At 29.7% G+C, this 14,862-nt stretch overlaps 3 non-coding genes and 1 pseudogene across 3 annotated transcripts; all 4 read left to right on the forward strand.

Annotated features, from left to right (window-relative positions):
- The first annotated feature begins 346 nt into the window (after positions 1-346).
- On the forward strand, positions 347-507 carry LOC114916145 (U1 spliceosomal RNA). The gene has a single exon (XR_003804485.1). It is a non-coding gene; the product is annotated as a U1 spliceosomal RNA (small nuclear RNA).
- A 418-nt stretch (positions 508-925) lies between these two features.
- Positions 926-1,086, forward strand: LOC114916156 (U1 spliceosomal RNA). The gene has a single exon (XR_003804495.1). It is a non-coding gene; the product is annotated as a U1 spliceosomal RNA (small nuclear RNA).
- Positions 1,087-3,232: 2,146 nt separating this feature from the next.
- Positions 3,233-3,391, forward strand: LOC114916147 (U1 spliceosomal RNA). Its single transcript, XR_003804487.2, has one exon. It is a non-coding gene; the product is annotated as a U1 spliceosomal RNA (small nuclear RNA).
- A 418-nt stretch (positions 3,392-3,809) lies between these two features.
- LOC114916143 (uncharacterized) lies at positions 3,810-3,949 on the forward strand (annotated as a pseudogene).
- Positions 3,950-14,862: the final 10,913 nt, after the last annotated feature.

Below are 14,862 nucleotides of genomic sequence, written 5' to 3' on the forward strand. Positions count from 1 at the left end.
ATCTCATACTTGTACAATCTCTAGATCCCTCTCATTTCGATGTGTCCGAGCTGTTACACTATGTCCATTCTTTTTTCCGTATATTTTTACTTGTTTAATTAGCTTATTGCATTTACCGTTACATGACTGCATAATTTTAATCATAAACAAGTAAACTCTAAAATTGTTCCAAAAAAATACACTTGGTATAAAAACTAATTTTACATAGATGACTTGTCTTTTGAGAAACTAATTAGAAAATAAACAATTTTTTTTAAAAGGAAACAATTCAACCCTTTTTCTTTTATTCTAACAATTACTTCAAAAGGATAGTTCATAAATTAAACTTGCTTAACAAAATTGAAAGACACTTACTTAGATAGGATCAATGGATGATCATATAGGTTTATGGCCTAGATTGATGACTTTCATTGCACTTGGGAGAGGTGTGAGTTTAAGATCTCCTAAAGTAAGAGAATCTACATTATAATTTATGATAGTGGGGTCATATATTTGTATGGCCTCTTCCATATAGTTGTACCCTATCCTTTAACCAAAAATTTTCCTCATTGACTAATTTAAAAGTCAAAATTATAATATTTTATCCATGTTAACCATCTACGACAAAGATAAAAACCAATTTCATAAAATATCTCATCAATAATGTATAACCTATTCTCTATGTTAGCCTTTTACCACTTAATCTTTTTATATATAAAAAAAATACATTTTTATCTATATTATATAATTCTTAATTGTAATATAACAAAATGTTATTAAATACCCCAAATCACGAGCAAATGTGATTTAATACAAATTAAAGAAAAGTAATGGAATGAATGGCTAAAATCACCTAAGTGTTAAATTTGAGTCCCACATCAAAAGAAAATGAGAGATTTTGATAGAGAATAGTTCATAAATTAAACTTTATTACCTACATTAAAAGATACTTACCTGGATGGGGTCAATGGATGATCATTTGAGTCCATGGCCTAGATTGATGACCTCCATTGCACTTAGGAGGGGTGTTAGCCTAAGGTCTCCTTAAGTAGGAGAGCCTACATCATAATTTGTGGTAGCGGGGGCCTGCGTTCGCGCAACCCCTTCCAATATTAATATAATGTTTATGTTTTTATTTTATTAAAATTAAAAGTTATATATGTAAGTATCAAGTCAATTTTTTAAAACCTATTTGACTTATTTTGAATGTAAGTTTTAATTTTAATTAGGAATTCCTCACACTAACCAAAAATATTTTTCTATGACTAATTTAAAATTTAAATTATAATGTTTTCTCCATGTTAACCATCTACGAGAAAAATACCAGTTTCATAAATTGTTTCATCAATAATTTAAGACTTTTTCTCCATTTTAGCCATCTACCACTTAAAAAAAATCAATTAATAGGATTTTATCTATATTAATCTATCACATAATTGCATTGCATCAAAATGTGAATAAATCTATAACATCATAAGAAAATAGGATGCAATATAGATTAAATAAAAAGTAATGTGGTGAATATCTAAAACTATCATTGGTGTGCCAAGTTGAGTCCCACATCATAAACAGGTTGGAGTAAATGGATGAATAGGAAGGTCTATGGCCTAGTTTGATGACTTTCATTTAGGGATGACAAGAATACTCATATCTACAAATATTAGTGGATAAAACCCATTATGAGTTTTAAATGGATAATTAAATGTAAACCAATTTAATAATGGGACAAGAACGAGTAATAAAGTATTTGTACGCAAATATCCACACTGAAAATATTAATACTATTTTTTAATTATTATATAAAGTAATTTTATTTAATTAATTTTTTATATAAATATATTGCCATAATTATTTATATTAGTATGAATATTTGTTACAAAATTATTTTTTAATATAAATATATGTTTTAAAGTTATTTATTTATTTTTTTTTATTTTATTTCTTATTTTTTCTTAAAAACTTCACATTTTAACAAATATATCCATGGTTAGCCATAGACTCCCACGAATTTATAGAAAATTCACATACCCATTAAATGGATATTCGTTCTAAAAACGATTTATTTAAAAAGAAATTTTTGTTCTTCTCCATCATATTCAAAAACCCTTTACATTAGCGACAACCATAGTTTCGTGAGCGAAATTATCTTATATATAAGTGGACTAATGACACTTGTAGTGGAATAAAAAAAATAATTATTAATCCATTTAATTTATTATCAAGAGTCTATACTTTTCCAAAGGAAAAGATAAAGGATAACAATATAAAAAGATGAAAAAATAACATAAAAACATATTTATGGTTCACATGTATAGGTATATTTACATGTATTAGTTCAACTTATTTTGAAAGAAAAATTAACATTATTTTTTCTCAAATTTGTTAAGAAACTTTTGAAAAAGAAATGTAAGGCTATTAGTGTTGCAAGATAATTAATAAAAATATTGATGCATGATAATTATTGGAATAAATTTTGTCACATAAAATTAGTAAAATAAAGTTTACAAGTTAGAGAAGGAAAATTTTTTCAACATAAAATATCATGTTTTTCTACTTAATTGAAAAACTAATTTGTTTAATTATAATATGTAATACTATGTGTTTTAATGATTTTAATGCATGATGGTGTAATATATGTTGCTATACGATATTATGTTGTGTTCATAGTCTAAGATTTCCTCAAGTGAGAGAGCTTACATCATAATTTGTGGTAGTGGGGACTATGTTTGTGTGAATCTTTTCAATATTAATACAATATATTTATGTATTCTTTTAAAAATATATTAAAAGCTATAGATGTAAAGATCAAATATTAAATCAAATTTATAAAACTCATTAGACTCATTTTGAATATAAGTATCGATTCTAATTATGAATTTCTCACTCTAACCTAAAATTTGTGACTAATTTAAAAGGTTAAATTATAATATTTTCTTCATGTTAACCATCTACGACAAACCAATTTTATAAATTATCTCATCAATAATTCATAACATTTTATCCATGTTTACCATCTACCACATGTATATAACTTTTTTTTAATAGATTCTTATGTATCTAACATATTGTTATATATCAAAATGTTAATAAATTCACCAAATCATAAGCATATGTGATGCATACAAATTAAAGAAAATTATTGAGATGAATAGATAAAACCATCATTTGTGAACCAAGTTAAGTCTCATGTCATAAGAAAATGACAACTTTTGATAAAGGATAGTTCATAAATTGAACTTGGTTAAAAAAATTGAAAGACACTTGGATAAGATCAAAGGATGATCACATAGGTTGATGGCCTTGATTGATGACTTTTATTGCACTTGGGAGAGGTGTAAGTTTAAGATATCCTCAATTAGGAGAGTCTACATTATAATTTGTGATAGTGGGGTCCTACGTTCGTGTGACCTCTTCCATATAGTTGTACCTTGTCAATTAACCAAATATTTTCCTTAGCAACCAATTTAAAAGTCAAAATTATAATATTTTCTTCATGTTAACCATCTATAACAAAGATAACCAATTTCATAAAATATCTCATCAATAATGTATAATATCTTTTCTATGTTAGCCTTCTGTCACATAATCTTTTTATAATAAAAAAACACATTTTTATCCTTTATTATATGATTATTGATTGCAATCTATCAAAATGTTATTAAATTCACTAAATCAAGAGCAAATGTAATCTAATACAAATTAAAGAAAAGTAATTGAGATGAATAGCTAAAATCACCTAAGTATTCAAAGTTAAGTCCCACATCGAAAGCAAATGAGAGTTTTTTATATATAATAGTTTATAAATTAAACTTGATTAGCTACATTAAAAGATACTTACCTGGATGGGGTCAATGGATGATCATTAAGGTCCATGGCCTAGATTGATGACCTTCATTGCACTTGGAAGGGGTGTTAGTCTAAGGTCTCCTCAAGTAGGAGAGCCTACATCATAATTTGTGGTAGCGGCCCCTTCCAATATTAATACAATATTTATGTTTATGTTTTTATTTTATTAAAATTAAAAGCTATAAATGTAAGTATTAAGTTAATTTTAAAATACTTATTAGACATGTTTTGAATGAAAGTTTGTTTCTGATTAGGAATTTCTCACTCTAACCAAAAATATTTTTCTATTACTAATTTAAAAGTCAAATTATAATATTTTTAAAAATTATATAAAGTATTTGTATATGTAGATACCAATACTTTAAAAATATTAATAATATTTTAATTATTATATAGAGTAATTTATTTAATTAATTTTTACTATAAATATATATGTCATGATTAGTTATTTTGGTATAAATATTTGTTACAAAAGTATTTTTAATATAAATATATGTTTTAAAGTTATTTACTTTTAGTTTTATTTTATTTCTTAAAAACTTCACATGTTAACAAATATATCCATGATTACTTGTGGGTACCCACAAATTTATAAACAAAAAAAATTCACAAATACCCGTTAAATGGATATTCGTAATAAACAAGGGGGTAATGATAGGATACTAATTGCACCCACCTAAATCCATTGTCATCCCTACCTCCATTACACTTGGGAGGGACGTGTGAGTCTAAGGTCTCCTCTAGTAGAAGAGCCTATACATAATTTGTGATAGTAGGGGCTTACATTTTTGTGACTCTCGATCTCCAACTTTAATATAATGTTTATTATTCAATTATTGTTTAAATGTACCATTTATGTGTGTTTTATACTAAGCAAGACTTTCAAAGTTGTATCTTTCACTACCCTTCTAGCTATGCTAAGAGCATGACTTACAAAATTCTGACATTTCTTAATTGATTGTCTGCTAATAAGTATAACAATAGCCTTATCATTAAAGCAATTTGTTCTGTTTAATTTGATGTTGTCATTTACTCAGTGCTTTTTAATCTTTTAATCATAAATTGAAATGTTTTCTATTTCAACATGAACTTTTAGCTTAGTCATACATTGAAATGTCATTTATTTCAACATTTCATGATTAGATGTCTATTGTATCTGTTAAATACATTTCTTAGGATTATGTATGATTAGTAGGCTATGCAACTAAATATATTTTGAAGATTTTGAGTCTTTTTTTTGGTGAGGTTTTACTTTTGAAGCTCATATAATAGATAAATATAGTTTGCTCTTCTAGAAAATGATCTAAACTTTGATACCTTCCTTTAAGATTTTATCATTTATTTGGGAGGGTCAAGCAAAACAGTATTAATATTATTAATATCTTGTTTACTAGGTGGAAAATGCTTATTAAAGTATAAAAAATAAAAAAAAAACATAGCATTCTCCATACTAATGTATTGTATTACTTATATTTAATTTATATAAATCATATTTACATGTGAGAGATTAGATTACATATTTTATTAAGAGAAACATATAGTTAAAAATATATGGAGAAAGCTTTCTTCAACAAAGTTATTTTTGTGAAAAAATAAAGTAATATAAACCTAGACTCAATTTCACACAATTTAAATTAATACATATGCTTAATCTTAAAGTCATGTGTAGCAAACGAGTCCCACATCCAATGTTGCTATACAAAATTTATGTATTTGATAAGTGAATATGATTGAATCTCAAATTATAAGCAACTAAGAGTCATCATGAGGTTTATAACCTACCCTAGTACAATCAAAGAGTCGTCATGAGGTTTATATCATATGAAACTTTGATTAGCCTTTATATATTTATATCATATGAAACTTTCATTAGCACTCCATTAGTATATAGATCAAGTATACAATTTTTTCCAAAGTTTGAAAATCATATGAAACTTTTTTATATAGATTCAAATTAACATAAAAAATTATTTTTCTGAATGTCCATGAATTTGAATTAATGAAATAAAGTGTCATATTTAAAAAAAAAACAAGTACACTTAACCTACACATTAAAAACTTTTAATTTAGTGATTAGTTCGTTTAAATTTAATATAGAAAATAAGTAATTGAGTAGAGTAAATCTACTATGACTTACTCTTAAAGTAAATAGATCCCTCCTTATATGACTTACTCTAACGGTAACTCATGGTTGAGTTATTCCCCTCAATAACTCATGGTTAACATTGAACTTCTATGATCCTAATTAAGAGTTATTCACAAACATATATTATATGTTAATTTCAGTTTATGTAATAAAGTATCAAATAACTTTCTAACTTTTCAAAAATTGATAAAATTTTATGTAAAGAAATGAAATTCATTAATTTAAATGTCTTAATTAATCCTATATATTTATTTTTATAAATATTATATAATATTCTTCATTTAAAATTATATTTTTTTCTCTTCATTTTTCTCCAATACTTTGATATACATTCGAACAAGGTTTTTATGTCACTTTGTTTTACATGATATGATGAACATTATGTGTTGCAAATAGAAGCAAATCGAGAAATTTTCTTTAGTTGGGCAAAAAATTAGTCTTTAAATATTTTAATGAGGAAAATATTACAAAATACATAATCTTATGACAAAAAAAAATTAAAATACCTATGTTTCTACAAATTATAATTGTATTCTACATATTTTTATATTTAAAAAATATGTATGATTTTTTCATTATCAATACTATAAAAAAAAAATATTTCTCTTTGTGTGTAAAAATTTTTTCTCCTTTTTTTTCCTTTATTAAAATATTAGTTTATAGAAGCAACACTTATTTTTATATGGGGCAAAAAATGTATGTTAAATCAAAGGACAAATTAAGACCCCTTAAATTTTATATTTTAATGATTACAAACAAGCATTTTTGTAAAGCATAAAAAGATCATTCTATAAGATGTACGATAGCATAAATCAAAGTAATTAGTGTTAAGACAGACGAAGCGTTTCCCAGCAAGGTTTTGAATGAGACAAATATAATACATGTTGTTATCTCTAACAAGTGTGTTAGTGTTTCAGAAAAATATAAGTACAGGCAAGATGGAGTATAGAGCATGATCCCAAGTCAAACGAAAGGCCAAATCAAGAACAAGACAAAAGTGTGTCAAACACAACCTAAAGCGCAACATAAAGACTCAGACGAAGGTTGGTCAAAAACATATCAGATGAAGGACAATACAGACTAAAAAGTATTCTAGACAGAAACAAAGTTTGTCCATTTATCATAATGATCAGACTAAGACGAAGGTCAAGATTGAGATGAACAGGACTAATAGACGCAGACGAAGACTGCCAAGCAAACACTTAAAGAATCAAGTCTCAAAGGACAAATCAAGGCATCATCTATGACCATACAAAAGCTCCCAAATGAATGCACAAGAAATAGAAGAAGAAAAGTAAGAGAAAATCAAGCGCATAAGTAAAAGTATGCATATGTCAGAAAAAGTACATCACTTTTTTAGATAAGGACAACACTCCATAGCTACGTGACCAGAAAAGGACAAAAAATTTCCTAGGTCTCTCCTAAATTCAGACACAACTACTAACAAGGCAAGAAGAATTCACGCAATGTCTATGAACAGGAAGCACCATTTAATGCAAAATTCTAAGCATTAAATGAAAAATTAAACTAGTCATGAACGACTATATCCACTTCAACGAACACTTGCAATAGGCAGATTTCAAAAGACTATATATGGGTAATAACGTCGAACTTGGAGACATTGGCTATTTGGCTAAAAATGGTTCAAGCAAGAACACAAAGTGATATTTAGCCCATGATGCAACAAAATCAGAGATAAAGCATATAAAGTCAAATGTATCATAGTGTATTCATCTCTATAAACTAAGGAGTTTCAAACATGTACATCTTAGGAACAAAACCTTAATGAGTGTACCAACTTATGTATCCTCTCTATGAGAGTAAATCAAACACTCAGTAGTTGCAAAGACTAAGGTTGAATACCTTAGTCAGTGTAGAAACCTATGTATCCACTCAATGAGAGTAACCCATACACTCAAACCAAATCTTCCTAGTTAATATTTGTAAGGCCTGAAGAGGCTAGGGAAAGAATACTTGTAAAGCCTGGAGAGGCTTGTCAAAGAATACTCACTACGAGCCAGAAGTGGCTGAACAAATAATACTAGCGCTAGTAAGTGAAGTTGGCGAGCCAGGAGTTGGTTGATAATACTCATTGGGAGCCAGAAGTGGCTGATTAAAGAATATTAGCATTGATGAGTGAAGTCAACGGGCCAGGAGTTGGTTGAGAATATTCATTGAGAGCCAGAGGTAGCTGAGGAAAGAATACTAGCCTCAGCAGGTGAGGTTGACGAACTAGTAGTGGTTGAAAATACTCGGGCAACCATAAGTGGTTTAAGAATACTAGCATTTGTGAGTGAAGCAGACGAGCTAGAAGTGGTTAAGAATACTTGGGACCAGGAGTGGTCGTGACCTAGATGGTCTATAATACTCACTACGAGCCTGAAGAGGCTGAACAAACAATACTTGTACTTAATTGTTTATCTAGTGGAACCCTTCAATTGAATGAGACTGGACGTAGCTCAATTTGAGTGAACCAGTATAAAAGTTTGCTCTATGTTTTAAATGTTGTAGACGCATTTTATTTGATTGATCTTAAATATTGAAAACTTTGTCCAATGCTTATCGTCTATTAAAACTATATTCAGAAGAAAACCACACTTATTTAATTGATTATTCAAAAGAACGATTTTCACTTAAAAAGTATTTTCTTTAAGCAGACAATGAAATTCCTAGACACAAAATGATTTTGTTAAACTAATCTTGGGTAGTTTCTGTTTAACATTCATCAACACCATTTTACTGGACGAAAGAGAGTCCTCTTGTGAAAAGATGTTAAAAATTCCTTATTGACACACACACACATATTCAACCCCCTTTCTATGTGTATTCTCATCTAACTTCAATTAGGACCTATGGTTGATTAGCAAACGAATTTAAGCACATTAAGGCCCAAAAAGTTCAAACCACCACAAACAACAAATCACATGTATCAAACCCATGCGCACCCAAGTAAATGTTCAGTTTGTGTGGGTTTACTTTAGTTTGATAGTCGATTATCATGGTAAGGTTATATTGATTTTAGACAAGATTAGGCCACATTATATTTTTATGAGCCCAAAATAAAAATTTTAGGCATTTTTTTTAATTTTTTCCCTTTAACTAGATTTCTTTCCTCCCCACAAAAAAACTTCTTTAGTCATTTTTAAAGCAATTTTCTATTTTATCATTATGGTTTGGAATTTTTCTTTTCTCAAAAGATTTGTTTCTATGACATCATCATGCTTCTTAGTTGTCCATTGGGAAATGATAGATCTAATATTTCCTTAGTCTTTTGTTCCAACATTGGTTCGAGGTATATCACAACAAAAATAATATAATTCACACTAGTGGAAAAAAGCTTTTAAAATTGGTTATTTTTAACTTTTAAAATCGGTTCTCTAATCGATTTTAAAAGTTAGACTTTTAAAATCGGTTATTTAACCGATTTTAAAAGTTAACTTTTAAGATCGGTTGTTTTATAACCGATCTTAAAAGTCTTGGCATTGTAAAAATTAAAACTGGAACGGGCCGTTTCAAAACTGGCACGGGCCGTTCCAGGTTGTTAAAATGACCTAAAAATGTCGTTTGGAACGGGCCGTTCCAGAATAGTTTGTCATGAGTTCAAACCAATCCAGAACGGCCTGTTCTCCTTGTAGAACGGCCCATTCTCCTTGTAGAATGGCCCGTTCTCCTTGCAGAACGGCCCGTTCTCCTTGCAGCACGGCCCGTTCTCCTTGCAGAATAAACCAACAACGAAACTAGAGACACGAGAAGAACATGAGAATGTTACCTTCAGAATGAGAAGCTGGAGATATTAGATGAGAGCGTGAGAGAGTAAAAAAAAGGAACGGAGGGAAAGATCAAAGAGAATGAGAATGGAGGGAAAGATAAAAGGTTTCTGACGATACTTTTAAAATCGGTTATTTAAGAACCGATTTTGTATGTAGTATACAAAATCAATTCTTAAATAACCGATTTTAAAAGTAGCACTTTTAAAATTGGTCATAAAATAATAAATCTTAAAAGTACTTTTAAGATCAGTTATACCGATCTTAAAAGTTATGTCTGATACAACTTTTAAGATCGGTTCTTTTGTAGTCGATCTTAAAAGTTGTGTCAAACATACCTTTTAAGATCGATCATAAAATAACCGATCTTAAAAGTGTTCACATTATTTACAAAATTGTCACCGCGTCACTTTTAAGATAGGTCACCTTGTAACCGATCTTAAAACTCCGATTTTAAATCCAATTTTTGCACTAGTGTCAGAATGAGTTGTGTCTTCTGCATTTGTAATTGAAGATTGTTATTCAATTATGTTTCAAAACAAGTTCCTTCTTTATTTCCTTTAACTGAAGCTATTCAACTAAAAAGAATTATACAATTTTATTTTTTTACATGCGAAAAAGTTACAGACATGAAAGGAAAACCTTAGCAAGCTTAGAAATTGGAATAGGTTAAAAACATATTCTGCCCCGGTGCCATACAACAAAAACGACTTTAATTTTTTTAGCGCACAATAGAGTTTAAAACACTTAAATGGAAAAAGGAAGCCAAGTTGAAGAAAAATGAAGGGGAGAAAAAACCATCCTACAACATGAGCAAAAAGAAACGAGTTAAAACAAAAACCAAAGAACATAACGAATTTTTTCTTTATAAACATGCTAACAATATTTTTTGTGGTTTCTTCGATGGTAAAGATAAGACATGAGATGAAAGATAAAAAAAATGAACAATTATGAACATAGATGAAAAAACCCTTACTTTTCATGCTTCAATAACTCCTTTGACATTATGATTGAACTGTAACTACACTACCAAAACCACCAACCATCGAAACTATTAGCCTCATCATGATCGCAAACACCATCATGAGTTTGTCACCATCTACACAATTTAGACACAAACATTTATACTGACCCATCAATAAAATAAGAATAAATCAATATGAGGATTAGGAGAAGAAAGGAAAAAAGATTTAGAGTTAAGAAAATGTGAGCAAGACAAGTAAGATGAGGGAGAGCAAGAGTGACAAGTTGTAAGGGAAAGCAAGAAATAGAGAGAAAGACAAGTGTGGCTAGGGTAAAAAATGACTCTCAATGAGTTGCAATAGTTTTTTATATGCGAGTGTTATTCATTGGTTGGGCTTATATATTGATGGGATTAAAAATTTTGAATCGAGCCTGACCGTGTAAACCTGCTCAAAATTGTTTTATTCAACCCAAAATTTTGATGATCAAATTTAGATCATCCAAGATCATCCAAAAACATGTATTTGTGTTAAGATTATGCGGGTCTTGGACGAGTTTAGAAAATTTGATAACCCTTATTAGGACACCTCATAAACATGTTTTAATTATCATATTTATTATTTTTGATGTTCCTATCATATGTTTTCAACTTATACCATAATATATTGAAGGAATAAAACTTATTTGGTACTCATAATGTATAGAAAAGGACAGAGCTTGTTTTTTGTCGAAAAAAAAGACAAGTAGATACCTCAAAGTATGTGAAGTTAGCCAAAAGTTGTTTAGGACTGACACACACTATAGTTCTTTACCTTTTTTACCCAAAATTTCATAAACAACATCCTTGATCAAATAAAAAGTAAAGTATTAAATTCACCAACAGACACATATTCATACAAAGAAGCAAGATGAAGGAAGTCAATAAGTGACACTCAAGGATTTACAACAATCATCTTCATATGTTGCCTATATATAAAAAAGCATGGACAAGCTCAGAGAAAAAAGGCACAAATTTTCATTCTTTATTTTTTTCCCTCTTTATATGTAATTTTTTTATCACCTCTTGTGTGTAGGATGATTCTTTGTTATTAGCTTAAACTTTATTTTTCAACTATAAGCTAGGAGAGGCTTTGTTGTTGAAAAAATTTAAGTTAGCGGAAAAACACATAAAAGGGGGGGGGTTGAATATGTGTGTGTAAGTGAACAAAGGAGTTTTAAAATATTTTGCAATAAAGCTTTCTTTCATCCAGTAAAGTTGAATGCTTGAACGGAAACAACCCAAGATTGGATTACCAAAATCATTTTGCAACTGGAAGTTTCATCGTCTGCTAAGAGAAAAATACTTCATAAACAAAAATTGTTCTTTTAGAATAATCAATTGAGCAATTATAGCTTTCGTCTGAAGATAGCTTTGATAGACGATAATTATTGGACAAAGTTTTTAGTGAATTAGATTAATCAAATAAATTGCGTTTGAAACATTAAGACGTAGAACAAGTATTTTTATATTGGTTCACTCAAATTGAGCTATGTCCAGTCTCCTTCAACTGAAGGGTTCCACTAGATATGAAGTTTAAGAACATTTGAGTATTGTCGTCCACTCCTGCACCTGAGTATTCTTGATCACTACTGGCCCGTCGGCTTCACTCACCAACACTAGTATTCTTAAACTACTTCTGGTTCTCCAAGTATTCTCGACCACTCCTGGGCCGCCAGATTCACTCACCAGCGCTAGTATTCTTAAACCACTTTTTGTTCTCCAAGTATTCTCGACCACTCCTAGCCTGCCAGTTTCACTCACCAGCGCTAGTATTCTTAAACCACTTTTGGTTCTTCAAGTATTCTCGACCACTCCTAGTCTGTCGACTTCACTCACCAACGCTAGTATTTTCTTATCAGCCACTTCTGGCTAGCAATGAGTATTCTTTGACAAGCCCCTCCAGGATTTACAAGTATTCTTTTCCTAGCCTCTTCAGACTTTACAACTGATAAATGTGTAGTCGGGTTCGAGTGTTTTGGGTTACTCTCACAGAGAGGATACATATATGATCTACACTCACTAAGGTTTTGCCTTCTAAGATGTACACATTTAGAATTCCTTAGTTTGCAGAGAGAATTACACTAAGGTACATTTGACTCTATTTGTTTTGTCTTTGATTTTTTTACTTCATGGGATGAATATAGCTCTTCTTCATGCTTGCACTATTTCGGACCAAACAGCCAACTCTTTAAGGTTTGATGTTGAGGCTTATATAGTCTTGTGAAATCTGCCCGTTGCAATTGTTCGTTGAAGCACATATATATAGTCGTTTATGACCAGTTTGACCTTCTCATTTAATGCTTAGATTCTTGCATTAAATGTTGCTTCCTGTTTATAGACAATGCGTGAAGTTTTCTTACTCTATTAGTAGATGTGTCTGAATATAACAGAGTCCTAGGAAACTTTTGTCCTTTTCTGATCCTATAACTGTGGAACTTTTGTCATTGCCTGAAAAAGTGATGTACTTTATCTGACATATGCATGATTTAGCGTTTGAGCATGCTCTTTTTCTTTCTTATTCTCTTCTAATAATTCAAATGACTTCATGTGTTTTTTTGTGAGTGTAGACGATATTCAAATTGTCTTTTGAAGCTTGATTTCTTAGGTGATTGTGTGTCATTCTTCGTCTGCGTCTGGTAGTCAACATTTAGTTTAATACTTCAACCTTTGTCTGATCATCAGCGTTTTAACTTTTCCTTTCATCTTGGTTAACCTTGTATATGGTCAAACTTCCCATTTCTTCTAGAGTTTCTTCTTGGTCGTTTAACCATCTTCTGTCTGAGTCTTTATGTGCTGCCTTAGATTGTGCTTGGCATGATCTTGTTCCTGATTTGACTTATTGAGTGCTTATGTTGGCCTTTCATTTTGTATCGTCTAATGCTTATGTCTCTTCGTCATTTTACCTGTTCTTATGTCTTTATGAAATACTAACTCACTTGTTAGAGATAACAACACATTATATTTGTCTCACTCAAAACCTTTTTGGGAAACTCTTCGTTTGACTTAACAAAAATACTTGGTATAGATGTTTGGAGAGGTTTTGTTATTCAAAGAATATTTGGTTAGTTTGGTTAAAGTGTAAAATCATAGAATATTTTGGTTGACTTGGTAGTGGATTATGTAAAGAATACTTGTATCTTTGTAAAAGATAGTAGAACTTGATCAAGTTGTTAAAGAATTGGACGTAATCTAGATGGTTGAGGCAAACCAAAATAAAAACACCTTGTCTTCTTTTCTTTACTTTGTCTACACCTTTTAGTTCACATATCTACTTTACTACTTACGAAAACGTGTTGAGATTTTTGATAGACACAATTCAACCCCTCCTTCTAGTGTTTATTTTTACTCCACAAAGTTTATTAAACATAATTGAGTAAAAGTAAAAATTCTTATGGAGGACATTACTCCATAAAGTGTATGTACATCCATCCCTAGTTGAAAATAAATTCTTTATTTAAACACTATATAGTAAAAGGAGGACTTTATGCAAATTGGTCAATGGTTTCATACTTCCTTTGGAGTAGAAGCTAGCTTGGTACCAAGCATGTCCCTCCTAGAAGGCAACCCAACTTGTACTTTGTTTCGTTAAAAATGTGACCATATATAGATGTAGAAACCATAAAAAACAAGGAAAGAAACTAACAATATCCTTAAAATATGACAGATATTATTTGAAATGCAAAATTTCATCCATTTATTGCTTACTAGCACATAAACAAAAAGTGCTGTGAAGGAAAAACTATTAACAACCTTTACAAATATATAACAATACAAAAATGCACAAATAGGTTGGTGAACATAATTCTATCAAGGCACCAATACTCATTGGTTGGGGAAATTTGGCATTTCTAATATGAAGAAGCAATTTTATTTTTTACAAATTATTAGTACATTTATATCTATATTATTTTTTATGCAATATGTTTTGAATGCAATCATCAAATCCTAAGCAAATTTGATATGATATAAATAAAAGTAAAGTAACAAGATGACTAGCTAAAACAATCATGACATGGGAATTTGTAGTGTGTAATGTATCTAGTTAAGTTCCACAACATAAGTAAATGAAGGTTGTTTAAACGAGTGTATTATAAATTAAACTTGATTGCCAACATTTAAAT

The sequence above is a fragment of the Cajanus cajan genome, chromosome 4 (assembly GCF_000230855.2).
Source record: "Cajanus cajan strain Asha chromosome 4, NIPB_CcT2T_4, whole genome shotgun sequence".
NCBI classification, from domain to species: Eukaryota; Viridiplantae; Streptophyta; class Magnoliopsida; order Fabales; family Fabaceae; genus Cajanus; species Cajanus cajan.